This window comes from Vidua chalybeata, chromosome 19, assembly GCF_026979565.1.
Source record: "Vidua chalybeata isolate OUT-0048 chromosome 19, bVidCha1 merged haplotype, whole genome shotgun sequence".
Lineage (NCBI taxonomy): Eukaryota > Metazoa > Chordata > Aves > Passeriformes > Viduidae > Vidua > Vidua chalybeata.
The window spans coordinates 6,832,732-6,858,292 of NC_071548.1; the positions used below are offsets into that span (position 1 = coordinate 6,832,732).

Below are 25,561 nucleotides of genomic sequence, written 5' to 3' on the forward strand. Positions count from 1 at the left end.
AGGCCCTCAGCACCAGGCACAGCACTCGCTGCCAGGCTGCAGATCCCCGTGTCCCATCCTTTAATTAACATTCCACATGTAAAGTTGGGACTGTAATTACTGCGACTGATTAAGAGGCCGAAGGTAGCCCGTCTCCGCGGGAGCAGATTAGGCGCGGCTCTCCGGAGCTCCTGCTCTCACCTCGGCGCTGCCGCCGCATTCCAAGCAGGGCCCGATGCCCGCAGGCAGCGATTAACGGGCTCCGTCCCACTGCTCCTCCCGTGCTCTGCTGGGCCACCGCGGAGCCGCTTCCAGTGGCCCTGGGCTGGCAGAGTGGAGGATGCGGGATGCTGAGAAGTGATTCCCAGAGCCTCCTCTCCCTGCTGTCCACGCAGCAGGCAGGGGATAGAGGATACGATTCCCGGAAGCCAAGGTCCCTTGCAGGGAGAGGAACCACTCAGACATGACACTCCTTGGATGTGAAAACACAGGGAACGTCCCACAAGCCCAGCTGGGCTCTTCTCTGCCCACCAGCCATGGCCCTGGGGTGTGACAGGACCCTCCAATCCACGGCTTCGTCAGGCAGGGAAGGCAATCAGCTGTAATTAACGGCTGCTGCGGGCAAAGCACGGCACAGGGACCTTTTTTCCTTCTTTTCCCCAAGACTGCAAAATAAATTATCCTGCAAAGTTAGCAGAGGCTGAGCTATGGAAACAATTAAACAAAAATTAAATCTAATTCATTTATACTCGGTGCACAAAGTGGATAATGTGGGGGTTTTCTTTGCTCTCCTCTCTTTGCCTTGGTGTTACAGAGGACTATTATGGGAAATTAATCACGGGGAAAAGCAATGAACGTGATCTATCGCTCTTTAAAAGTGCACTGTAGTGATTATATAAAAATCTATTAGAGAGGCCAGGAAATAGCAGAGTGACACCATTTAAAAGGAAAAAGGAGACCGGGCTGGTGGCAAAGGGATCGATTTCTTAAGTGACGGATCCAGGGCAGAGGGAGCGGGAGGAGGTCGCACCGCGGGGCGGGCAGAGCGGGATGGCCGCAGGGCTGCACGCCCGAAAACCTCGTCACACGTCCCGCTGCAGCGAGGGCCGGCCCCGCGGGGCTCCCACCCAGCACAGTCCCGCAGGGACGGCCGCCCCAGGCAGCTGCAGCACCCCACCGCATCCTTCTGAGGGTGCCCAGCGAAGTGACCCCATCCCCAGCAAGGATGGCAGAGCAGACCTCCCCGCCCCCCCGCCCGGCCCCCGGCACACGCTCGGCTCTTTAACAGCGGTGATAAAACCTTCACCAAGGCACATTCCACCATAAATCCCAGCGGCAGCGGGGCCGGCCCGACGCTTTAACGACACCATCAATCCCTGAGGAGCCCGAGGAGGGGCGGGGGGACACCCGGGCTGCAGCCCCGGCACGTGGCCGGGCAGGGGCTGAGCCCCCAGACCCTCCGCTGCCGGCAGCCCCTGGACTCTCAGCCCATGGACTTGCGGCAAATTGGCGACTGGCCACCCAGCTCCAGGCGGGCAATCCCAGCCCAACGATCCCGCATCTCTGGGCTCGCCCACGGCCTCTGCAGACACGCGGTGCCATCAGCCCATGGCTACCACTTACAGACTGCCCCAGTCCCACATCAGCACACGGAAACACCTTTATGGGAATTTAACGGCAGTTTCTCCTCCCCACCAGGTGTGCGGAAGGCAAACACACCACACTCCCTCCACTGCATCATTTAAACGATTTGGTGGGTGAAAAAAAAGAGTGGGAAAAAAACCCCTTTGATCTCAGCAGCCCGCTTGTTTAGCCCATGCAGGGATTTAATTGAGAAGGGATGTCCTTGAATAAATGCAGAGATGTCCTCACTCCCCAGGAAGGCTGCCGCGAGTTGAACAATCCCCTGAATGAGGTTTTCCGCGGAATATTCTGGGACAACACAGCCCCGGGGCCGCTGCCGCATGTCACCCATCCATCACTGGGAATGCCAGCGGTGGGCAGGCTGCCGTGGCACAAGGACGGCTACGGGGGGCTCCAGGGCCCGAGGGAGAGGTGCTCCCAGGGCTGGAGACACAACTGTGCCCCCAAAACCCAGCACGGGGGGAGGTGGGGGTGAGGTGGAGCAGCCCTGCACCCGGTGGGAAGGGGAGCAGGGCTCCCTTGGCACAGCAGAGGGGCTGCAGGAGGGACACGGCGCCCCGGAGAAGCCAAGTTACAGCACAACAGAAGGCTGGCAGCCACACCCGGGGTGCCAGCACCGGCCCCTGGCAATGCCTTCCCCGCTGCCAGGCTGGGCAGGAGTGCAGGAGCCCAGAGCCCTCCAGAGCCCGGAGGGGAGCTCGGCACCGGCGGCCACCGCGGGCAGCTCCCGCTCATTTCCTGCCGGGCTGCGGGGCCCTGCCAGCGCTCAGCACCCGGCAGCGCTGCCCCTCCTCTGCCAGCTCCCTCCGGCCCGGCCCAGCCTCCTCTGAGGAAGGGAACCAGCCCTGGGGATGCCCTTGTGCCACACACCTGTGAGGGGAACCGGGAGGGGCAGGAGGGTTCCTCAGCGGCAGCGCTGCACCCACAGATTTGGGTCTTTGCATCTCCTGCCCCTGCCCCAGCCGGTGTCAGGCGCCGATCAGCATCCTCCTCCTCCTCCTCCTCCTCCTCCCCGGCGCAGCCGCGTGGGTGCCTTTGCCGCAAGGCTCCCTCGCCAGGGAAGCGCCGCGCTATTTTAATCCGGCATCTCCCACCATCCCAGCGAGGATGGCTGCGAGTGCAGCCCCGGGAGAGCCCTGCCCCGCGCCCTGCACCTGCTCGGGATGGAGGAACACCCCGAGGCTGTGCTTGGAGGGAGGCGGGAGTGGGCTGGTGGGCCCTGAAACCCAGGGAGGAAGCTGCTTTTACCCTGGAAAAGGATTCACGGCGATAAAGGGAGAGGACATGGGAATTCCCAGCTCATTAAAGCGCTGGCATCTGTCAGCCCATGGTAACAGCAGCTCCTCTTCTCCTCATCCATTTAAGTTCTTGTCCTCCCCCTGCCCAGGGGACTCGTGCTCAGCTCTGCAGTCGCCCCGCCAGCGTCCCACTGCTGTCCTACCAGCTGTGCCACCAGCATGTGCCAGCGCAGAGCCACAGGGACGCTGGGTGCCCACAGGGACACCGGGCACCTGCAGGGCTGGTGCTGGGTGCCCGCAGGGACGCTGGTGCTCGTGCTGTGCCCGGCCGCAGCTGTGCCGGAGGGAGCGGGAGCGCTCTCAGCCCCTGGACTCGCTCGCTGGCTGCGGTGGCTAAAGGCGAGCTGATTAAAGCAATTAGGATTTTAAATAGTAACACCAGAGTGGCTCATCAGCGCTGAAGAGGCAGTCAACTGACAGGCTGAGGAGCCTATTTAGGGATCCTGTTTGGCTGAGGATCCTCAGCGAGGCCCCAGGGCTCCCTCGGAGAGAGGGTGCCGGCACAGGGGTGCCCCCAGGCACCCCACAGCCCCCCCAGTGCCCCCCTGGGGACACAGAGCAGCCCTGTCAGGGAGTGCCAAAAGGGACAGCCCTGCACAGGCAGCCAGCTCTGTCCCCTGCCCTGCGGCCACAGGGACACCAAGGAGCACCTGGCACAGCCAAGGAGCACCAGAACTGCCAAGGAGTGCCCGCTGCCCACTCCTCCCTTTCCTTAAGTGTTTATTTTCTGTAATAAAGGCTCGGGAAAGGGAATGTGGAAGGAATTTCGCAGCGTTTCCCAGGAGGCGCTGCCGTGCAGCAGCAGCCCCACAGCAGCAGATGAAGGGCCTTTTGCAGCAGCTAAAACCCCCCCCCCACATTTTGCCTGCTTGGACTCAAGGGCCGAGGTGCTGGAGATTTAAGGCAGCCCGGTGGGAAACCCACCTGGTTTGGTGCATGCAGATCCCCAGTCACAAAGGAGTCTGGACTGACACACAGATGCAAGAGCAGCACAAACAGCCTTGAAACGCCCCGTGCCCTTCCCCCTGCTCACTCTCTATACCTGCTCCTGGCCGTGCTGGCTGATGCCAGGGTGCCCACGGGCACAGTGCCAGCCTGAGCACCCGCTGGGCCCCCAGGGACAACGGGGGGACAACTGCAAGGAGCTTCCCAGTCCTGTCCCCACGGCCCAGGACTGGGCTGCCACTTCCAGACCTCCCATCTCACCCCTGCAGCTGCGTGCCAGCGGGATGGGCAGTGGTTCCACATCCCCAGGCTGGGCCCCCTCACGCTCAGATGGGGGAAAAGGGGAGGAACGGGGAATGAAGGGCAGGGGCAGAGAGGGGACAGGAGGGCAGGAACGGGAGGGGAGGGCAGAGCTGCAGCCCAGGCACAAGGCACTTGCCGACTTTCCTGCGAGCTCCGAGGTGCCGTGGGAGGGAGCTGGCACAGGCGCATTACGTTTATTTATAGGCATTTCTGTGGCACTCGATTAAATGCTGTGGTGGAGATATTGCAGTGTGAAGAGTATTTAGAGCCGTTTAACACCTCTTAGTCGGCAAAAGCCCATCTAATTCCTGCAGCGAACTGAGAGTGCACATAGCAAGGGCAAGAGCAAGGAAGATGCCCTCTCAGCCCTGGTTCCACCTGGGAAAGAGACCTTGTGCTCCTTGATGCACTTGTGGCAGTGCATCCACGAGCTCCATGTGATGCTCCACTGCCTCCAGGTCAGCAGCTCAGGGAGTGTGTCCTGCAGCAGGACACACATCCGCACCCTGCCCAGCTCCCACGGAGCTGCCTCTCCCCAGCTGCTGCAGGGTGCTTGTGGCACAATTGCACAGGGTGCTGGCCAGCCCTGGCACCCACAGGCCCTGCCTGTGCCAGCCCCAGCATCCCCAAGTCCTGCTGAAGGACAGGGCCTGCCCGAGGGAGGGCACAGGAGCTCCCGACGCTCAGGAGAACCCGCTCCCAGCCTTCCCTGGGTATCTATAACTGCTCTGCAGAACCTCCCTGCGCCTTATCAGGGTGGCGAGGGGCTGAGCTGGTAAACCTCCAGATCTCAGGAAAGCCGTCAGGGGAGAGAGTTCAAAGGAAAGGCTGCCAAGTGCACATCAAGGTGAGCTCTAATTGCACCGCTGCAAATCCACTGCTGGCCCTTTCGCCCTTGGATCGCTTTGTCCCCTGCTCCCCTCTGCTGCAGAGCTCGGCCTGCCCATCTCCCAGACAGGGGACAAGCCACGGGAGCACCCAGGGTGCTGGGGCTGCGTGGCCACACCGCTGCTCGCCCGCGGCAAATGGCCAGGGGACCGAGGCTGAAACACAGGGAGATCCCACAGCCCCGGGCGATGCCACTGAGGCACCTCCAGCCCCTGGGGAAGCACAGTCCCCCCCGGCTCGCCCAGGCCACTGCCCCAGCAGCAGGGACCCCGAACCCAGGGGCAGTGGCTGAGGAGTGCCAGGGCTCGCCCCGCCAGCTGCTCCCACGCACCCGGCCCGAGCCGCTTGCAAATGGATGCAATTAAGTTGATACTGCGGCCGCCCGTAATTGCTGTTTCCTCAGCTTGGCAACACGACCCCGGAAGCCCCCATTATACTAATCACTGTCACACGAACACAATCGCAGAACACATAAAAACCTGGTGTGCTTCGTGCTGAAATATAACCCTGCCGAAGGCTGAGCCGTGCCATAAATCTGCTCAGCACTTAACACTGCCGACTAAATGGCCCCGCTTAATTACAGCTCCATAAACAGGACTTTATAGCAGTATCAATACCGCCCAAAATCAATCCTGCTGATGGACAAAGGGACGGGCTCTGTTCCTGCTGCCCTGGGGCTGGGCCACCCCTGCTCCCCACGATCCGATCCCAGCTCCAGGCAATCTCCATCCCGTGCCCATCTCGGGCACGTGGCGCCCGGCTGCGGGGTCCACCCGGCCACAGAGCCCCAGCCAGGACATCAGCAGGGCAACCCACACTGGTCTCTGTCAATTATGCTTCAGGATCTGAACTCTAACCAGCTTCAAATTGAATCAGGGCAAAATCATCAGCATAAAAAGTGCCCGCACCAGCCCTTCAATTCCAGCACTGGGGAAAAAAAAAGTTCTACATCTCATAATGGCCTTCTACCCCATAATGAACAGGAAAAATAAATTAGATTCCCAGCTAAGGGTATATTTATACAATTTCATTATGTGCCCATGAGCAAGTCTGGTTTTCACCAAGATAAAAATGAGCTCTCAGCAATGCTCGTGCTAAATAAATGGAGTGATTTAACAGCTTAACAAGGAGTGCGACAGAGGGGCTGCGGAACTGTGGCAAAAATGGAAAATAAAAATAAAAAATACCAAAATGCTTGTGTTTCCTGCACTGCACGGGCACCACCAGGTCAGAGCCACCCAGGAGGGAGGAGATGGCAGTGCTGGGACTGTGGGAGCATCCCAGGCTGTGAGCACTCATATCCCCCCCAAATGAAGCAGTTGGGAGCAACTCCTGAGTGCTTCTCCTTCTGGTGCTCAGTGTCCAAGTGGTGCTCATGAGCCAAAACCAAAATCCCAGTCCCTCTCCTCGCTGGCAGCCAGTGGGTCCAGCTCACTCTCGCACTGCCACAGCAGCCCAGGGATGCCAGGGCCATGAGTGCCAGCTGCCTGCAGGAGCAGGGAAGATTCTTGTGGCAGCTTTGGGGCTGGAAAGGAATATTTGCAGCCTGGAAGTCGTTCCCAGACTCTGAAAGCATGGCTCCTCTCCCAGCACTGCTGGGATATTCCCAATTCCTCCCCCCCTGCCTGCCAGTGGAAGGAACCTCCTGTTACCCAGCTCCCATCTCCCTTCCCTTGCTCCACTCGCAGCCCCTCTGCTGCTGGGGGCTGCAGCACGTGTTCCCCCCACCCGTGAACGTCTCTCATGCAGCCAGGAGGGACCTGGCCAGAGCTTGGAAGAGCTTCTTCAGCCTCCTAAGGTTATCTGCTCCCAGGGAAGGCTCCTCCATCCCACCTTCTGCTGCTCCTGAAAAGAGCATGTCAGCTCTCCCCAGGCCCCGTCCTGGGCCACGCATCCATCTGGGCTGAGCACCGCGTGCCTTCTCCAGCACAGTCAGGCTGATCCCAAATCCATAACCCACACTTGAATAGCTCATCCAGTTAATGGCAGAGCTGCCAGCAGGCAAATCTGTCCCCTCAGCATCAGCAGCAAAGCCAGAGTGAAGCAGTTGCCTTTTTTTTTTTCCTCTCCTTTTTAAATCAATCGTGAGGCCACATGGTCCATCGGTGGGATCTGGAGACCAGGAGCCATCTCCAAGACAGAGCTGCTGGCTTGGCTGCCTATCACAGCTCTCCTGCCACAAGGTGACATTTCCCCCTCCATCCTCCCTGCCCCAGGGAGCCGGGTGGATTAATAGTTCAGCGGGGCTTTGGAAACGCGTGTGCCGGGAGTTACGAGCCTGATTCGTAACAGGAGTTCCCTCCCCTGCTACAGAGATTAATCACCGCTGCAAATGCAAACAGGGGCTGGGCTCAGCCGTCCCCAAAGCGCGGCACAGCTGGAGCGGAGCTGAGCCGAGCGCGCTGCGGGCTCCGCTGCGCTGCTGCCGCGTCTGGCGGCCGAGCCTGCACCTCCAGCCTCACGGAAAACAAACGCGTTGTGCAAAGGATTGGTTCCGAGAGCCTGCGAGCTCCGTGCAAACGCGGCACCAGCCCAGCAGCCTGCCTGCGCTGCCTCCTCCCGGGAGGAATCACGGGGCAGCACCGGCCCTGCTCCAGCCCGGAGGAGCTCAGCCCGCACGGGCACAGACTGGTTACAGCCGATTTATCCTTAAACACCTCGCGAAACGCAGCAAGAGCCCAAAGCCCGCAGCAAGGATCCATCCCCCTCTCTGTGGGGCAGCTCCCGGGCATCCCACCAGAGGTGCTCCTGCCTGCTGGGAGCTGCAGCTGCAGAACACCCGAGCCCAGCACTGCCCGCCCTGCCCGGCCCCAGGGGCACCCACCAGTGACCCTAACCTGCTTCCAGAGGCTCTTGCCCTCAACTGAGCCAAGCTCTTCCCAGTCACACCAGCCCTCCCAACACCATGGCTGCCCGAGGACAGAATGGAAATCTCCGTTCCCAATCGCATCTCTGCGGTGCTCTGTTCTGGCTGCTCTGGAATTCCTTCTTTCTGCCCCTCTAACATACATAACAACCAGATCATTTTCACCACACCATTTTCCCAGCCCCGAGCAGAGCTGTTTCCCAGGCTGCCAGAATCCTTTACAACCCCCAGAGGATCAGCAAATGATTTTTCACTCTTCCCTTTGGTTTGGAGAGAAAAAGGATCTCAATCACAATTAGAGTGAACTGCAGCTCACAGGCAGAGAAAGCTGCGGTTCCACGGTGTGACAGGAATGATCTAATCAGGCACGGGGTCAGATCACCAAAAAACAAACCCCTGCAGAGATGATAACGGCTCTTACCTGCCCCAGCTGAGCTGGCTGTGGGCACTGGGCCTGGGGAGGCACAGGGAGGGGGGTGATGGAGGTCACACAGCAGCACAGGGACCACAGCACGGTGGTGCAAAACCACAGGTGAGGGCCTCTGACTGTGCCTGGCCTTCCTCCTGGGAGGAGGAGGACTCCCACATGTCCCTGCTGACACTGGCAAACCTCCCCAGCCGGCAGTGTGGGTCTGTGCCAGCCCCCCAGGATGGAGCAGCATGGGCAGCTGCTGAAGGACACTCCATCTCTTTCCAGCTCCCAGCCTCGAAGGTCCCCATGCTCCAGAGCTCCCCAGGCAGGCTCAGGGACTGCAGTGCCAGTGGAGGGGTCCCACTGCAGCACTGGCACCAGAGGGGAAAAAAAAGTTAGCTTCTCAGGCAGCCCTTGCTCTGCCCTTCCCAGCTCCCCCTCTGTTGCCTGATCTGCTCCTCACCCCGAAGCAAGGAGGCTGCAGGTTCAGTGGGGCTGGACCACAGATTAGATTGCATCTGTCTGGGTATAAATAATTTACTGCTTGATGGTCAGAGTGAATTTAATTAGTTCTTGTTCTCCTGATAGAATCAGCCCACCGCTGCTAAAGCATTTCACTCCGAATTAGCCTGAGAAGCACTAACAAGGCAGCGCTAATTTTACACACACGACATCCCCCACAGTCTCTGAAAATACAGCTCCACAGAGCCGGGAGCAGCGCCGGCCCCGCGGGGCTGGGAGAGGGGCAGCGTGAGGGATGAACCCGGGCACAGCCTGGCCAAGGAGGATGTGGGGAGGTGGCATGGATGGGCACCAGCACACAAACCCCATCCCTTCCCCTTCTGCTCTGCCCTCACTTCCAGTTCCCCAGGGATTTGGAGAAGGGGCAAGGGGGCAGGGAGCTTGTGGCTGGCAGGGCTGATACTGCTCCCTGTCGGGTCCCCTCCTGCCCAGGGAGGGGCTCCCTGCCAGCTGAGTGCCCACCTCACCCCCTTCCTCCAGCTCCCGGGGTCATGCCAGGCCACTGCTGATGGAACTGCTGCCACAGCCTTGGAGCAGCACCAGCACACGTCAGCGCTCCAGGGGGACGCGTGCCCGCTCACCTGGAAGGGAGAGCAGAGGGGGGAATGGGGGGGCAGCTGAAGGAGATGGGCACAGAGCACTGGGGCAGTGCCAGGCCTCAGCACCCCCAGCCCCAAGAGAAGACTCTGGCACCCCATGCTCAGCATCTTGTCCAAGCCCAGGCTGCACGCTGGAGATGGAACCAGTCTAGGAGGGGTTCAGGCAGGACCCAAGGCATGCAAGGTGGCAGAAAGGCCCCTGCCCCCGTGGCTGCACCACCACAGACCGAGCAGCACAGCCCCCGGCCCCCAAACCCTGCTGTGCTCCCACGGGCACCCGGCCCTGGAACATCAGCACCCATTTCCCTGTGCTCAGGAAGGAGCCCTGGGCGCTCCCCTAAGGACGGAGCCGCTCTGCCCGCAGTGCTTTACTGCTCCTGCCTCCCTGCTCTGACCTCCCCTGTCTCAGCAGGATTGATGGTGCACATTAACAGCCCGCCCGAGCCGAGCTGCCACCGCGGCCGCCCGTGCCACACCGAGCCCCGCTGGTGACCCCAGAGCCCTCTGAAGAGCACGGGGTGACACCCCGCAGTCACCAACGCCTCTGCAGACACACACCCGGGGCATTTCCAGCCAAAAGTGGAATTCTGGGGATATGGGACAGCGTGGAAAGGCTCCAACAGCAATGATGCTCTGAGCTGCGCCAGAGGGAACCGGCCCGAGAGGACCAGGCGGGGAACGGAGTGCTCCCGCTGATTTCTGCCTGGAGCAGAGGCACCTCACCACGGGGTGCCCCCAGCAGCTTGGTGGCCACCACTGCTGCTGGCACAGCCACACGCCTGCACAGAACAAGCAGCCATTCCCCAGCTGAAGGGCAGTGGCTCTGAGCTGCTAATCCTCACTCAATAGATCACCTGCAAAGGTGAAGTGGCCACAGCCACTGGCAGCTGCCAGGAGCCCCGCAGGCAGAGGCCACCCCTCAATTCACCCCAGCCCACGGCCGCTGGGCCACTGGTGCCACAGGGATCATCCCTAGGGTACAGCAGCACGGGGGGGAGCAGCATCCCTCCTTCTTCCCTTTTTTCCTCCCTCCATGAGCTCATCCTCTGCCCAAGTCACTCTCCCCCACCAGGAACAGCCCGTACGATCTCGCCCTCTCTCCTATTTACGCATAAGCCAGGCTGACAACTCCTCTTCATCACTGTGTCAGAGCCTTCCTCGGCGGCCATGCATCTCAAGCAGGACAGCACCATAAATATTGCATAGGAGGTGTTTCTAATCTAGTTACAGGCTCAGCCTCTCACGCTCTTCCATCAGGAAGCCTTGGATTGAAATTGAAGTGTATTAGTATAATTTTATCAGGTTTTATTAAGCCTGGGGTCTCACGTTTTTGATATATAGTTTTAATTAAATTTTAAGTCAAAGAATGCAGTTGTTCATATTTTATCTCACCATGGCACATCGGGAGGAGGCAGTTAATCAGCACGCACCAAAACATCCCTTCGCCCGTGATGAACGGGCAGAAACTTTGCCAGCAGAGCCCAACTTCCCTCCATCGCTCACAGCCCAACTGAGCCCCTGCCCAGCTGCCCCCAAACCCCCCTTCCTGAGCCCTGCTGCCCTCCCTTGCCAGCACCCCTCAGGAGCACTCACAGGTGGGAGGAAGGGAAAAGCCTCCTGCCTGAGCAGGGAAGAGGGAAGGTGGCCCGAAGGCAGCTGGCACCGGGGGCTGCTCCCGGCTGGGCTCTGCAGCAGCAGCTGCTGCTGGCAGCAGGAGAGCAGGCAGGGACCCAGGAGCAGGGCCAGGGGCTGGCTCCAGCACCGGGAGGGACCTGCACCTCCCCTCAGGGCAACCACGGCACTCTGGGCTGAGCCACGCGCCAGGGCCCAGCCAGGACGGCTCCCTCCATCCTGGGAAAAGGGAATCCCAGCCCTCGGGGACTGCCCAAGCCTAGAGAGGGTCCCCCGAGGGAGCAGCAGCCCCTCAGGGATGGCACAGCCCCCAGCAGCTGCCAGCTGCACTTGGGTGCCAGGAGCATCACCAGCATGGTGCCCTTCTTTGTGCTAAGAGCAGTTTGGGGACACAGACATCGAGGTCTGTGCCTTCTGCCAGCAAGAGCAGCAGATGCCATCACAGCTGGCACTGCCCCTGCCCTCACCTCATGGCTCCCTGCCCAGGGAGGGCTGTGACTCCCCGGGGACCCCAGGCCACAGTGGCAGACTGCTCCCAGGTCCTGGGGAAAGGCTGATTCATCCTGGCTGGAAGGAGCCGCAGCACAAGGCAGAGCAGAGGCAGCTCACCCACCCAGCCACCCCTCGGCCTAGGCACCGTGACACATCTGGCTGCAACTGTGCCCTCCCCACGCACAGCTGGGGCAACACAACTGCGTCACAGCCCCCAGGCACCTTCCCAGCTGGAGCACAGCAAACCAAACCCTCTGCTGGCAGCTCCAGCCGGGCTGGGGTCTCCAGAGACCTGACCTAGAGCATCACCACCCCCCAGCAGCAGAGCTGGGGGAACAGGGGCTTTGGGGACACGGATAACGCACTCCCCCACACACATGCCACCACTGCCTTAGCTGGGGCCAGAGATCTCAGAGGATTCCTGAGCATGGAAACATCTCAAGTCCTGGAGCTTCCCTGGTGTGGAAAGCAGAAGAGCTGAGCACAGACTAAACTCTCCCAGCTGAGGTGCTGAAAAAAAGTATCATCAAACTTGCCAAAAGTACTCAATTAAAAACCATTTGTAATGCTATTACATAAAAAAAAGTCTCATCTTTCCCACCTCGAGATCCCCACCTGGAAGAGCAGCAGAAACCACCAAGCACAGCATTACAGGTGACAGGTACAGCCCTGCCAGTGACAGCCACATCACCAGTGCACCCCAGCAGGGCCAGGTGCCCACGGACCGTGGTGGCCCCAGGGGGGTAAGGGACCACAGGAGCTGTCAGTGCTCCCCTGGGACCTGCTCCAGCACTGCACTGCCTGCCCAGATAGCCAGGTCTGTCCTGGGGAGCAGCTGAGGCTCGCAGCCAGCGTGACACAACACGGCTACGGCGCCATCGCCGACAGCAGCGACGTCCTCATACGAGGAGGGAGGGAATCCCAGGACGAGCAGGAATGGTTCTGCTCATCAGCCGCAAGACTGAGAGACTTGGGGGGTGGGGAGCACGTTTTGCATTTCCTTCCTTCTCCTTTGCAAAGGAACAGGGATTTGGGGATGGATTTGAACTTCATCCAGAAGAAAATAATTTCACTTGAAAAGGAAGCGGTTGGATTGTTTAACACGCTCTGTCCCTACTCCCATTGAAACAGGATTTGAGGCACAGAGAGAGTTTCAGGCCAAGCAGCCCCGCTCCTGCTGCATCACCTCAGCCTGACAGGAGGGAGATCCTGGGCACAGGAACCCCACCTCAGCCAGCACCCAGCCCCGGGACTGCACCAGCCAAGGCTTCCCACGCACAGGGGCTGCAGGAATCACTGCAGGAGTCACTGCCGGGCGGCTGCTACCCCCAAACCCACAGCTCAGCACACACAACGCCCCAGCCCCGCAGCTGCCCCCGGGCATCCTGCCACCCAGCCCAGTGCTGAGGGTGCTGTGGTGCCACCAGGGGCCTGTGGGTGCCTGTGCTGAGGCTCCAGATACATCTGAGCTGGGCAGCAAGAGAGCAGGGCAGAAGGAGCTGCGTGTCGTTGCAAGGCGAGTATTTATATCCTTCCCCGACGCAGCATCCCTCTGTAAAGGCACGGAGCGCGTACAGGCAGGGCTGTCAGTTCAGCGGTGTGTTACAAGTGTTTGATATGGAGATTTTGGCAGTGGGAATGGATGTACCTCGCTGAGAGGTTTATGTAAAATGACAGCTTCTGGAAAATGAAGCACTCAGATATTAAAAAAAAAAAAAAAAGAAAAGAAAAGTACAAACAAAAGGGAGGGAGGGGAGGCCTCGGCTCTGCGAGGCCAAAGCAGATCTCTCCTCCCCGCTGGCCCCGAGCAGCTCCCACCCCAGCCGGTGACACAGCACCGACCCCAGCAGCTCGGCTGCTTCAGCTCCCCCACGTCGGCCGCTGCCCCCTTTCCATCCCATGCCATCCCTCCTCCTCTCCCCTGTTTACGGGCTGTGCCTTTCATCGCCGCTGCGCGTGGGCGTGCGCGGGCGGCGGGAGGAGGATGCCTGGGAGCACTGCTGTCAGCGGGCCGGGAACGCGCTGCAACTCCTGCCACGGCAGGCTGGCACGAGGGACACGGCACCAAGCGAGCCACCACCTCCCCGGGGCCCAGACTGCGGATGCCAACACTCCCCATGCCACAGCTGGGACGGGGGGATGCGGCGCCCAGGGAGCCGGGCAGTGGCCGGTGCCCCTGTCACCCTGCCGTGCCAGGGGACGAGGCCGAGGTCCACACCCAGAGTCTGCACTGGCAAACGCTGCTGGTGGCAGCTCAGCTGAGGCCAGAGGCACTGCAAGGGGAATGGATGCAATCCCACCCCCAGTCAGATCCAGACCCGTTCCCTGGGGAGCGTTTGCTCCCTCACTGAATCCCACAGCTCACCTCACCTGACTCCAGCTGCGGCAGCAGGCAGAGATAAGGACCCCGAGCAGGGCCAGCTCATCCACGAAGGAATGTGGCAGCAGCACCCAGCGAGGCTGGAGTCTGGCTCATCCTTCCAAAGCCGCAGCCAGCTCCCTCCTTTGGCTTTACACCCTCCTCCACCCCCTGTGCCCAGTGGGGGATCCGTGCCATGGCCGAGGTGGAAGCAATTCCTGCTGCAGCTATAATGATCCATAAAGAAGCTGACTTGTTTCTTACCTCTCTGAAATGAAGGATGGTGATTACCCTCCATCCCAGTCCACAAAGCCTAATCCAAATTGATGGCCTCCCAGAGATTGCTTCTCTTGCCTCTCACCAATCCAATACCCAGCTCCCCTACACACATCTACTCGGGAGCAAAACGTCAGCGTAATTCACGCAGGCTCCGGATGGAAAGGCCATTTATCCTGCAGGAAAGGCTCCTGGACAAGACGTTACATTAACAGCACGTTAGGGAGAGGTGGCAGTGCCAGCCTTGCTCCTCCAGGCCACAGGCAGCAGGGCAGGGATCAGCTCCAAAGCCCTCAGGAAGGGAGCCCTGTAAGGGACCCCTCTGCGAGGTGCGGAGGTGCCGAGGAGCAGCGCGGAGCTGGGCACAGCTCCGGCTCGCTATAAATATCCTGCAGCAGGACTGACAACAAAGGCGGCAGCTGAACCGGCGCCATCCACGCCAGCAGCACAGCACAGCCACCCAGGGAGCTGCCCTGTGTGTCCCCACACCTGAGGGGGACCTGGGGAGAAACGCCCTTTGCTGTCCCATCCGTGGGCAGGATCCTGGCACACGTGTGTTCGTCCCTCTGGCACAGCTGGCTCTGCAGGTGCCCCAGCAGCAGGGCAGGCAGCGGGGGAGCCTCAGCCACAGGCCCAAGACACGAACCCCTGGGGATGGCAGCCGTGTCCCTGGAGCACCCGGCTCTAAGGATCCACTTCACCAAGAGCCTCCGCCGACCTTGGGCATCCCCGAGCAGGAGCCCCCGCTGGGCAGCGAGGGCTCCCGCAGCCCGGGAGCTCCTGGACACGCGTGTCTGCCCTGCCTTTGCCATCTCCTCATCCTGCTGCACCGCAGGTGTGCGCCGCGCTCGGAGCCCCGCCAGGAGAGCCGGCTCTCTAATTACACAGCTAACAGCAAATCATGACAACAGACCACCGCGGGGACCGGCGGGGGCCGCTGCCGCTCCCGCAGCGGGGGCTCCGGGCCTTCGACAGCTCCGTCGCTCCACACTCGGCTCCCTGCAGCCGTGGGGATGCGGCCGCAGAGAAAAAAGCAGGAGAATGAGAGAGGGAGGAAAGGAGGGGAGTGGGGTCTCTTCACCTGCTGCCCACTGCAGCCCTTCTTTCTCCCCAGCACCGCACTCGGCTGCTCCCTGCACACCCACGGGAGATCCCATCCATCGAGACGGGCGGGAGGGAGAAGTGCCCTGGGCAGGATGAGCAAAAGCCATGGCACCATCTGCCCTGGGGGGCACCAGGAGCCCCTGTGAGCCCTCACCTGTACATGCAGGGGCACCCTCGGCACGCAGCACCCACAGCCAGCGACAGGGCAGGGCGTCCACAGAGCCGGCACAGCTCGCCCCAGGGAGGGACACCCATCCCGGCTCCGGCACCGACCCGGCACCCGCCTCACCCCGAGGGAAATGTCTGTGGTGAGCAGCTGGAAGAGGGCTGCGCCGAGCCGGGGGAGCCCGGGCAGCCTGACTCACCGGCTGCCATCGCTCCCACCCCGCGGCAGGTGGGCGGCTGCGCCAGGAGGGGCTGAGCGGGGATGCAGGAGAGGGGGGGCTACGGGGGGGGTATCCCCAGAGAACAAGGAAAACAAATCCAAACTCAAGCGATATTCACGGAGCCAGCACAGCCACCAACGTGCCCAGCCAGCAGGAGGATCCCGAGCAAAGCCGTGAGGACCCAAGTGCTGCTCCAATCCCTCATCCTCCCCAAAATTCTTCTTGAACCAGATGTGCCCTCAGTGCCAGGCCACGGTGCATGCATGCGCATGTGTTTCCATCCCAGTCTTTAAATGAGGTCTTTGCTGAGAATTTACAATTCCCTCATGGCCTCAATCTTGCAAAGATTGCTTTTTTAACACTGTTGAGCTTTAATTCTAATAAGCCTCCTCTTTATTACAGAACCAGGTCACATTGCCTTGACACTGCGAGAAAATCTTTCATCGGGAAGGAAAATGGAGAAGGGAAAAGAGAAATAAAGGAAGGGAGGCGGAGGAAGACGGGGAGACAAACAAATAAAAGCTGCTCCCCTCAGCCTGGGGACTTTCTGACCCCAGGGAGGAGCCGGCGGGCAGGGGGGGCAGAGCCTCCCCGCAGCGCCGCTCGCACCCCGGACGCGCAGGATTATTTCTGGTGCGGCTTCACTTCCCACGCACCCTCCCACCCTCCACTGCTGAAAACGCCAAGAGGAGCAGGGGGGAAGCTTGACAAAACTTTGACAGAATGAGGACAGAGTCCAGCCCTGCCCGGACAGATGGGCACCACCGCCAGCCCAGCACAAGCTCCCCCTTACCTGGCCGGCCGTGGGCACAGCAGCAGCACCAGGCACCGCCAGCCCCGGTGCCCCTGCGGGCAGAGATCACAGCCCCGCACTGGCAGGATGCAGCACAGCTTCACCTTGCCATCCAACACCTGCTCAAGTGTCCACTGTCCCTTCTGGAGGCTCCAGCATCCCCCAGCACTGAGCGGAGGGGCAGCTGCTGCCTCCCTGTTCCCCAGCCCCTGGGGCTTGCCTGGCTCAAGGCACATCATCACAAACCACCTCTGCCAGGATCTTACATCACGGCCATCCTCACAGAAACGGGCTGATCTCACACCCCACCTGGGCTCCCCTGTGCCCACGTCTGTCACCTCCCAGCGCTGGATTGGGGGCAGCTCATTTGGGACTCATTAAACCCCCTGTCTCCACTGGCTCCTGGACAGCGAGGCCCTGTCAGCCAAACCACAGTGAGATGGGACTCAGGGCACTGGCCCCGCTCCCAGTGCCTCCCATCACCCTCCCAGCAGCCCCAGTGCCTCCCGTGCCCCACGGCAGCTTTGTGTCACACAGCGGGAGCATCCAGGCTGTGCTGGTGCACATGTCATGTCACCAGTGACACCAACAGAGCAGCCTCCTTCCCCACCTGCTCCAGGAAAAAAAGCCCTTGGACAGCCCAGCCTGAGCTTTACCACATCACACAGCTCAAACAGGAGCCTTCTCCAGGGTGGGCAAAGGGACAAGGCTCCAAAGCCCAGGACGGCGGTGGGGGAAGGCCACGGCTGCTCCAAATGTAGATGTTGAATTCTCAACACTGGCAGCTGCACTCAAGGCAGGAGAGGCAGGGAAGCCATGCACAGGGGTAACCATGGCAACTTCACGGAAGTTAAATAAAAACTTCTTTAAAAAAAGCTAACGAGGTCCCTGAATCATGCTTTATCAGCTGTGTTGCTATAAAGATCGAGATCCAGCCAGCTCAGGATTCCTAATTACTCCTGCAATATACTGGAGAGAGCTTTATTTAAAAAAAAAAAAAAAAAAAAAAAACTGGCTATGCACAGAACAATTTCGGCCTCTCTCCACGCTGGGATTTGCATAGTTCATGAAGCACCTTCCCAGATGGATCTGCTGCTGAGAGCCTTCCCAGGCAGCCCCCACCTGCTCGTGGGGCTCTGGTGGCTGCACCCCAAGCCCTGTTCTTGTGGAGGGGACACAGGGAGAGCCCCACCACTGCTGCTGCCACATCCTGCCATGTCAGCACACTGCCTGCCAGCACAGCACTGCCCACAGCAGCATCCCCTGCACCCGCCTGGGGCTGTATCCTGGATCTGGGGGGGCTGCAGCAGGGCTGCCCACAGCCCCCTCAGCACAGGGGATTCCTCCAGCATCACCCACCACCCCTGCATGCTAAACCCTGCCCACGGAGCCCTGCAGCCTGAGCCTGCCAGAGAGGCACCAGGGCAGTGACACCCTGACCTCAAGGATCACCATCCCAGGGCCAGAAAGCAGCCAAACCGGTGTCCACCCCCAGCAGCTCCCATCCCCACAGCACAGAGCTGCCACCACTGCCCACGAGCCAAAGCACACATTCTGAGAGCCCCCTAAACCCCTTTTCCTGCAAAACAGACTCTTGGACAAGGCCAGTAAGCCCTGGAGGGTGAACAGACCCTGCCAGCCCACCCAGACAGACCGTGCTGGAGCACACACACCCATCAGTGGCTGGGCCCCAGCACTGCTTGGGGGAGTTCCATTAAAACCCCACTTCCATCAGTCAAAGGCTGCTGGAGGACCTGCCAGAGCCAAGGGTTTGTCAGCAGTGATCGGGGACCTCCCAAACCCACAGGCACGGGGCAGCAGTGCCATCACCCCCAGCCCCCACACAGCCTGAGCCCCAAAGAACCCGGCACCGAGGGCTCCCTGAGCCCGGCTGGGCACAAATCCCTGAACCACCACACTCAGCCGGGCTCTCTGCTAAGGAGAGGGCTGCACCATGAGCAGCTTTAAAGGGTTATTTGAGTCTTTATTTTCACAGCTTATGGTAAGAGTAAGTGAATTATAAGTATTATTTACTATATTTTTAAACTCATTTAATTTAAGCTGATTCTGAATGGAAATTAGAATCCAATTAAAATGTGGGGGGGGAAGTCAGCGTTTTGAAGCAGATTATTAAGCAAAGCTACATTAAACATGTTGGAAGCATAAATATTGGGGAACAAGTTCTATATTTACAAGAGGATTTATTCAGCTAAGGAAGTATCATCCGTGGCCCAGGAACTGAGGAACCCCTTATCAAGGTCAAGATTTTATCAGCAGGTCTCACATTCTCACATCTGTGTTTCACCCAGAGCTTGATTAAGAGTTTAGAAGCCTGGAAAACTCTCCCTTTTGCTCCAGCTCCTGCTTTAGAATTAATTGTTTATTGATCCAACAGGAGGAAAATATTCTCTCTTGCTGCAGAGGAGCTGCCTGGAGCTGAGCCTGTTGTCAAAAGCTGTTTTATCACTTCCATAAATTCCAGCTGTGGTGACTTCCTCAGCTTCAATCGCCATTTCTCCAGACACACTCACAGATCCCTCCGGTAACTTTGGCAGATTACAGCTCCCAGGCCACTGCCCAGATTCCCACCTTCAGGAACCCCCAAATCCATCAGACTGCCAGAGGGAGCAGCAGTGGGTTCCATTCAAAATCCACTGGTCCAGGTCCTCTTGCTTATGTAAATCCCATTTTACCCCCAACTCCTGCCTGGGCAGCGCTGAGTGCCAGAGGAGAACAGCAGCCCAGGCAGGAGAGGAGGGAACCTGCTGGGGCTTGGAAACCCCCATCCTCATCCTCATTCCCAGCATCTCACACCTCCCACAGCAGCACCAGCCCAGATTCCAGAAGAGCCTTTTTAAACTTTTTTTTCCCCCCCAGGTAGAAAAGCACCCTAAAGGGGAAATGCAGGCAATCTGGCAGGGCCCATAGGAGCGTGCACTTCCTTCCACCTTTGGGAAAACCAACAGCAAAACTCAGTGGGAAAGCAGCTTTTCCCATCAAGGAAATCCTCTGGATCCCCTGCCTCCCACTCAGGATCTGTCCTCTCAGCCCCTGAACCTCCCAGGTGACAAGGGTGCCAGGAGGGGGGGACTCATCCACAATGGATAATGGAACAGGAAAAGGGATCCTGTGCTCCTGTCCGTGTTTTTACCCGTTAGAAATTCAATCCTGTCTCGTCAGGAAGAGACAAGGATGCCTGGAGCACCTGCGTGCGAGCGGAGCGAAGGGGAGAGCTGCCTTCAGACTGGTTTATCAGAGGTTCAAAACAACTGCAACCTCAGTAACTAACAAAATGACAGAATTCGCTTCCTCATCTGGTATCCCAGCCTGTCAATTAATTTGCAGGAACACGCATCCCAAAATACCTCAAACAATTCCAGCAGAAAGCACTGGAACAGAACCAACAGCAGCCGCTGCCTTACAGCCAGAGGAGGGAGGAAGGAGAAGCTGCTGTCAGCAGCACCGAGCATCCCAGCCCAGCCAGGGATGGAGCATCCCCGTGGAAGAGCTCTCGACTGGCAGCAGCTCCGTGGTGATGCCCAAGGAGCTCCAGGCACCGCACAGCCGCAGCTCCACGACTGCAGCACCTCCAGCACAACCCCCTCCACCTTGCCCTGGCTCAAACCTCCCCCCCCAGCTCCTCTTTCTCTGCCACAGCCCTTGGAAAGGAGCAGATCTGCCATAAGGACTCATTAGCCACTGAGCTCTCACCCCGTAAGGCTGTAAATTAAAAGAGAACTCAAATAAATTACAGAACTTCCCTCATGCCTTTTATTATCTCAATAACCTTCAGGGGGATTTATCCACCGTCAGCTGAGCAGCTGAGAGCTGTGCCGACAAACTAATTCAAGAAATGCACAGCTGAAAACCTTTATGCACCAAAGGAGGAACTTGGCCCAGGCTGCTGGAGAGGGCACCCTCACCCCCCAGTGCCTGAACACAGCTGGCTCAAGCCCCACTAATGCACTCCCCCTCTCCAGCTGGGGAGATTCCCATCAGCCACGGTGGCAAAAGAACTCAACTGTCCCATCCCAGGGGGCAATGAGGAATCCTGCTGGGCAGGGTGGCAAAGCAGCAGCAGCTGCGTGGAGGGACAGGCTCTGCCACCAGCACAGGCTGCCCAGCCATCCCAGTGCCTGGGATGTCATCCTGGTACTTCAGAACGACGTGTTCTAGTGACAGGAGATGGAGAAACAGTGAAAGTGGGAAAGGGAAAATCCCCAGCCCTTGTCACAGAGGGGCTGCGTGAGCGTGGAGCGTAGGGAGTGTGCACCACCGGCCAAGGAAGGCTGCAAGAGGCAGTTTTCCAAAGGGAGCACCACAGAGAGCAAGGGTCACTATCCTACAACATCCTAAAACCTCCCAGGCTGCCCAGGAGCAGCAGGAAAGGACAGGAGAGGCACCACCACCGAGCACAGGGTGCCCACAAGAGACTCCAGCCTCGCACCAAGCGGGCTCCCAGAGAGGTGCCTGTCAGTGACAGCTCCTTCAGCACCTCGGTCCTGCAATGCTTGTCCCCACACGGTGCCCAGACTGTCAGGGAGGAGCAAGAGCTGCCACTGCCAGGCTGGGGCTTCCCAGCCCCTCCATCCCCAAAAGCAACCGGCAGAGGTTCACATGCTGCTGCGGCTGTGTGCCCTGTGCCAGGGCTCTCTGCGGTGCCAAACAATCACACAGATCACTCCAGAGAAGCTGGGGGGAAATAAAATTCTTCAGTATTTTCTGTGAAACGACAAACGGAGCCTCAGCACCTCTCCCCAGAGCCAGGAATGAGCTACGACCAACAGCCAGGTCCAGGCAGCCCTGCCAGCCCCAGCCACTGCAATCAGCCCACCCTGAAAATTATCAACTCCAGGCTCTTTCTCCATCTGTTATTCAGAAAAAACAGCCCTAATTTCTTGCTTTGTGAGGCTTTATCGAGCCTCAACCATTTTAGCCTGAAAACAGGAAGCTGTTTGGGAAGCAGAGTGCCTTCATCTCTGCACTGTACCCAGCACAGCCAGGCGTCCAGCTCGGGGTATGACCAGATTGCAAACAGCACCGGGCAGCAGGATGCACCCCCCAAAACACTGAGACCCGAACCACAAGCCCTGGACATCCCAGAGAATAATGGGCACATTAGAAGGGAAAATGAACAGGACACTCACCAATGGTGATCTATGCCCACCCTGGGCTGTGCCCCCCAGGACACAACACAGCAGCCAGAGCTGCCCTGCCCCAGTGCCAGGCATCTCTGGAGGCAGTGAGCGAGTGCCAAACCTTCACCAAAAGCAGCCGAAAATAGCTGGGATTGTTAATGTCACGCTCACTGGAGTGAGAAGCTGAGAAATCCCTGCTCCCCCCATCCCTCCGCCTGCACACACGAGCGCTGCCAACGCCTTGCCAGGCTGCACCCCCCGAACGGGGCCCCCAGCTCCGGGCTCGCACTGCCCGTGCAGGACCTGCCCCACACCGCGGCCGCTCGTTCCAGGCGTGCCCCGACGCCTTCGGAGGTGACGCTGCCAGCACCGAGCAGCTCCTGGCACGCACACCTCCAGGGACCAGGGAAAGGGCCGGAGAACGGCACCGGGCGGTCACACACACCACACGCATAGCCCAGGTGACCCCCAAAAGGTCCTTCATAGCCCAGGTGACCCCCGAAGGGCCTTCACCACGCACCCGCCCCTCCCGGCGCACGAGCCCTGCACATACCTGCACAGGGAGCCCGTCTTGCAACGAAATTCCTGGAGACAGAGAGGAATTCAGGAGAAGAAAAGCCCAGGGAAAGCTGCCTCACTTGCCTGACTCTGCCCCACAACTGACCCAGGAGCCTCTTTCTCTCCTTCTTTATCCAGACTCCACCTCACCCAACTTTTTCCTACAAATTACCTTCACCTGGAGGCTATGATGACAACTAGCGCCAGGTTATTGCTAGCAGCTGTCCCTAATTAAGGGGCATTACGAATCCTTAACACAAACTTAATGGGGCCCCTCGCACATCGCGCGTTGCCCCCTTGAGCGGGCCGGCTTAAGCCACGAACCCTCACGGGCCCCGGCACAGAACCGGATCCCGGAGCGCAGCGGGGACCGCCTGGTGCCGGGGTGGACGCTGCCACCCGGGCCTCCCCCGCTCCGCCGGGAGCCGCCAGCCTTCCCCCGGGATGCGCTCCGGCAGCGCCGCCCCGGGGCTGCCGCCGCGGCTCCCGGTGCGGCTCTCGGTGGACATCCCTCCCCAGAGCCGCCCCGGCGGAACTTCGCCGCCCCCGCCCGCCGCCCCCCCCCCCCGGCCCCCCTCCCCCGGTGCCGCCGCCCCCGGTAACTCACGCGCTCAGACGTCCCCGCCGCGGCGGCGCAGGGCGGCCGCGGGTCCCCGCCCGCCGAGCGGCATCTCCCGAGCAGCGGCGACCGGGGCAGCCCGGCGGCGGGTCGGGCTCTCCGGGCTGGCTCGGGCTCTCCGGGCTGCGCTCACCGGGCCGCCTCGCACGCGGCTGCGCCCGCGCCACCGGAGCCACCGAGCGCGCGCGCCCGCCCGCCCCCGGCCCCGCCCCGCGGCTGCCGCCCCCCGCCCGGGGTCCCCTCCCTCCCTCCCTCCCTCCCTCTGCGGGGAGACCCGAGCGGGATGGGGGTTCGGGACCCTCTGCCCCCCCCCCCCCCCCAGCACCGTGCCCGGCGGCCGCTCCCCACAGGCTCCCGCCGCTGCGCCAGGAAAAGAGCCGGGTTTTGTCTGTTTTTCCCCCAAAAATGAGCCTCCAGCAGCGGCCCCGGCACGGAGCGGGCTGCCCCGGGGGTTCCTCCCAGTCCCTCCCCGTCCTCAGCAACACCGGGCACTGCGGCCCCGCGGGTGATGAGGAGCAAAGACCCCTGAACAACCCGGATCAGGGACACCGATTCCATCGTTCCATCGCTGTGCATCCACCTGGACGCTGGGTGGGATACCCGGGCACTGAGTGGGATGCCCAGGCTCACGTCAGCCCCTGGCAGGGCGGCAGCGGGAGCGGGGAAGGGGATTTCCAACCCTCACTGCAAATACTGGGAAACGCGCGGCGGTGCCGGGAGCCCACGGGATGTGGGTCTGTAGCATCCCCCAGACTCACTAAAGCTCCGTTCGTGTCTCAGCCCCTTACCCTTTCTTCCCTTTCAATCACATTTAAGAGTCTCTGGGCAGCGATCCGGGCATTCCCACCGCAGCTGGAAGCTTCCTGGGGTGTTATGCAAGAGCAGACCTCTGGCATTCACGGCTCTCTCGTTCTCCGGCTGCTCATCTCCTCCCCTGGGAAGCCAGCGGAGCGGCGCAGACCTGCGCTATCGGACCGAGCAGAGCCCGCCTGTCAGCCGTCCTGCTCTGCCCTTTCCTGGACTCGCCGCCGGGAGCTTCCATCCCGGAAAGAGCCGTGAGCCGTCCCTCACGGTGGGCAGCCAAGCCCGCGGAACCCCACCGGCCTAGGGGATGTCACAGTGCTGTGACAGTGACCTGCTCCTGCTGGTCTTCCTGGATGGAGCTCAGCACTTTTTCCCAGCTCAAACGATTTGTTTGTGGTTCCCAATAGTTACGACTGTGGTGAAGCTCCCCAAGCTCTGTTTCCTGAGAAATAGCTGGAATATCCACAGCCTGCTTGAGCAGGAAGTCATCTCCTATGGCTTTAGCACAGGGCCATCTCTGAGACTTTCTCAGGCTCCTGCAGAGCCCACCCGCAGCCTCCCAAACCAGGCACTGCTCCCCCTCCCCTCACAGCTCCCTTCCCTCCCGAGGGCTCTGAAGACCACTCTGGAGAAAACCATCAGGGTTATGAGGAGCCACCCCGTGAGTGAGGACCATGGACACGCGGGCTGCGCCTCGCCCATCCCCACATCTATTCTGGACGATCCACGGGTGTATTTTTAGCCCTCGGGGCCGCGGCAGCCCTTGTTCTCCCGACAAAGGCAGGCAGGCCCGCTCTCGGCTCTGCCCCGCTGTGCCGCTTCCTCACGCTTCACTGAGGCTGCAGATGCTTCAGGCAGCAGATCTGGACAACGAGGAGCTGGGAATGCGGGAGAGCTCAGCTCTGCAAAACCTTGCCCGCATCCCGAGCCTCCCGGCTGAGCGACACCCATCGGTTCCTGGAGCCGCAGACCGGTTCCCCCTCCGGAGCGGGCTCGGGGTGCCGGCACTGCTGAGCGACCCGCGGGAACGGAACAGGCCCGAGCACCGGCACCGGCACCGGGGAACCGCCGGGGGGGAACCCTCCGGGGGAGCCTGCCCGAGGATCTCCAGGAGGCCAAGTGGAGGAGTGTCCTCCCCGGCCGTGGGAGAGGAGGAGGAGGAGGAGGAGCAGGCGGGGGATAATGGCTGAGGATGCACGGAGCGGCAGCGGAGGGAAGAGCAGCCGTTGGAAACAGCACAAGGCAACAAACCCCTGCAAGGCTGTTCGTGAACCGCGGGAACAAGTATTACTCTGGGAAAAATATGGTTTTCCTTTTTTCTTAGCCGATTTCACAGCCTATTTGCGATCAGGGCCTTCATTTGGAGGCAGTCAGAGTTGTTTAAATTACTGCTGCTGCTGGGATTTGTTTTATCTTTAAGGAAGATGAGGTTTTCCTCAGAGCTATGGCTGGAGTACGGAGATGACAAGACCCACTGTGGCTCCATCTGGGTTTTTCCCTGAACACAGCTGCTGGAATGTGGAGCCCCACAGCCCCAGCTCTGGGGATCCCCTCATTCCCCAGGGCTGAGCATCATGCCCCAGTCAGGGCACTGCCAGGCAGCCAGTCCTGGAATCTCCTCCACAAGGCAGCAGAGGCCACTCAGTACCAGGGAGAGACACGAGACACTGTGGCAACAGCCCCCATATCTCCCCCATGGCTCTCAGGGACCCTCAACTTTGGGATGCCCAAAGGATGTCCAGTCCCTCCTCACGACTCTGCCCAGAAAGGGGAGCTTTGCAGCGTGTTCATCTCTGACACAGCCCCGGCAGCTCAAGCCTGGACCTGCCAAGAGCTTCACCTGCCAGTGCCTGTCCCACCAGAGGGCCGGGGGGACAGTGCCAGCTGGAGCTCTCCCCAGAGAGCTGCCAGAACAGCGGGTACCTGCACCACCCTTGGCCGCAG

General features: G+C 60.3%; 1 protein-coding gene across 9 annotated transcripts in view; it reads right to left on the minus strand.

Moving 5' to 3' along the window:
- RBFOX3 (RNA binding fox-1 homolog 3) overlaps positions 1-25,561 on the minus strand; it is a 133,774-nt gene that overhangs the window by 79,897 nt on the left and 28,316 nt on the right. For 6 of the 9 annotated variants that reach the window (XM_053960206.1, XM_053960208.1, XM_053960209.1 and 3 more), the window contains exon 1: positions 22,802-22,962. The exons of 1 other annotated variant lie outside the window; for it this stretch is intronic. The gene's annotated coding sequence lies outside the window, so the exon portion shown is untranslated. Of the gene's footprint in view, positions 1-22,189; positions 22,675-22,801; positions 22,963-23,601; positions 23,692-25,561 lie in introns of those variants that run through there. 2 more of the 9 variants (XM_053960204.1, XM_053960203.1) reach the window with 2 other exon arrangements.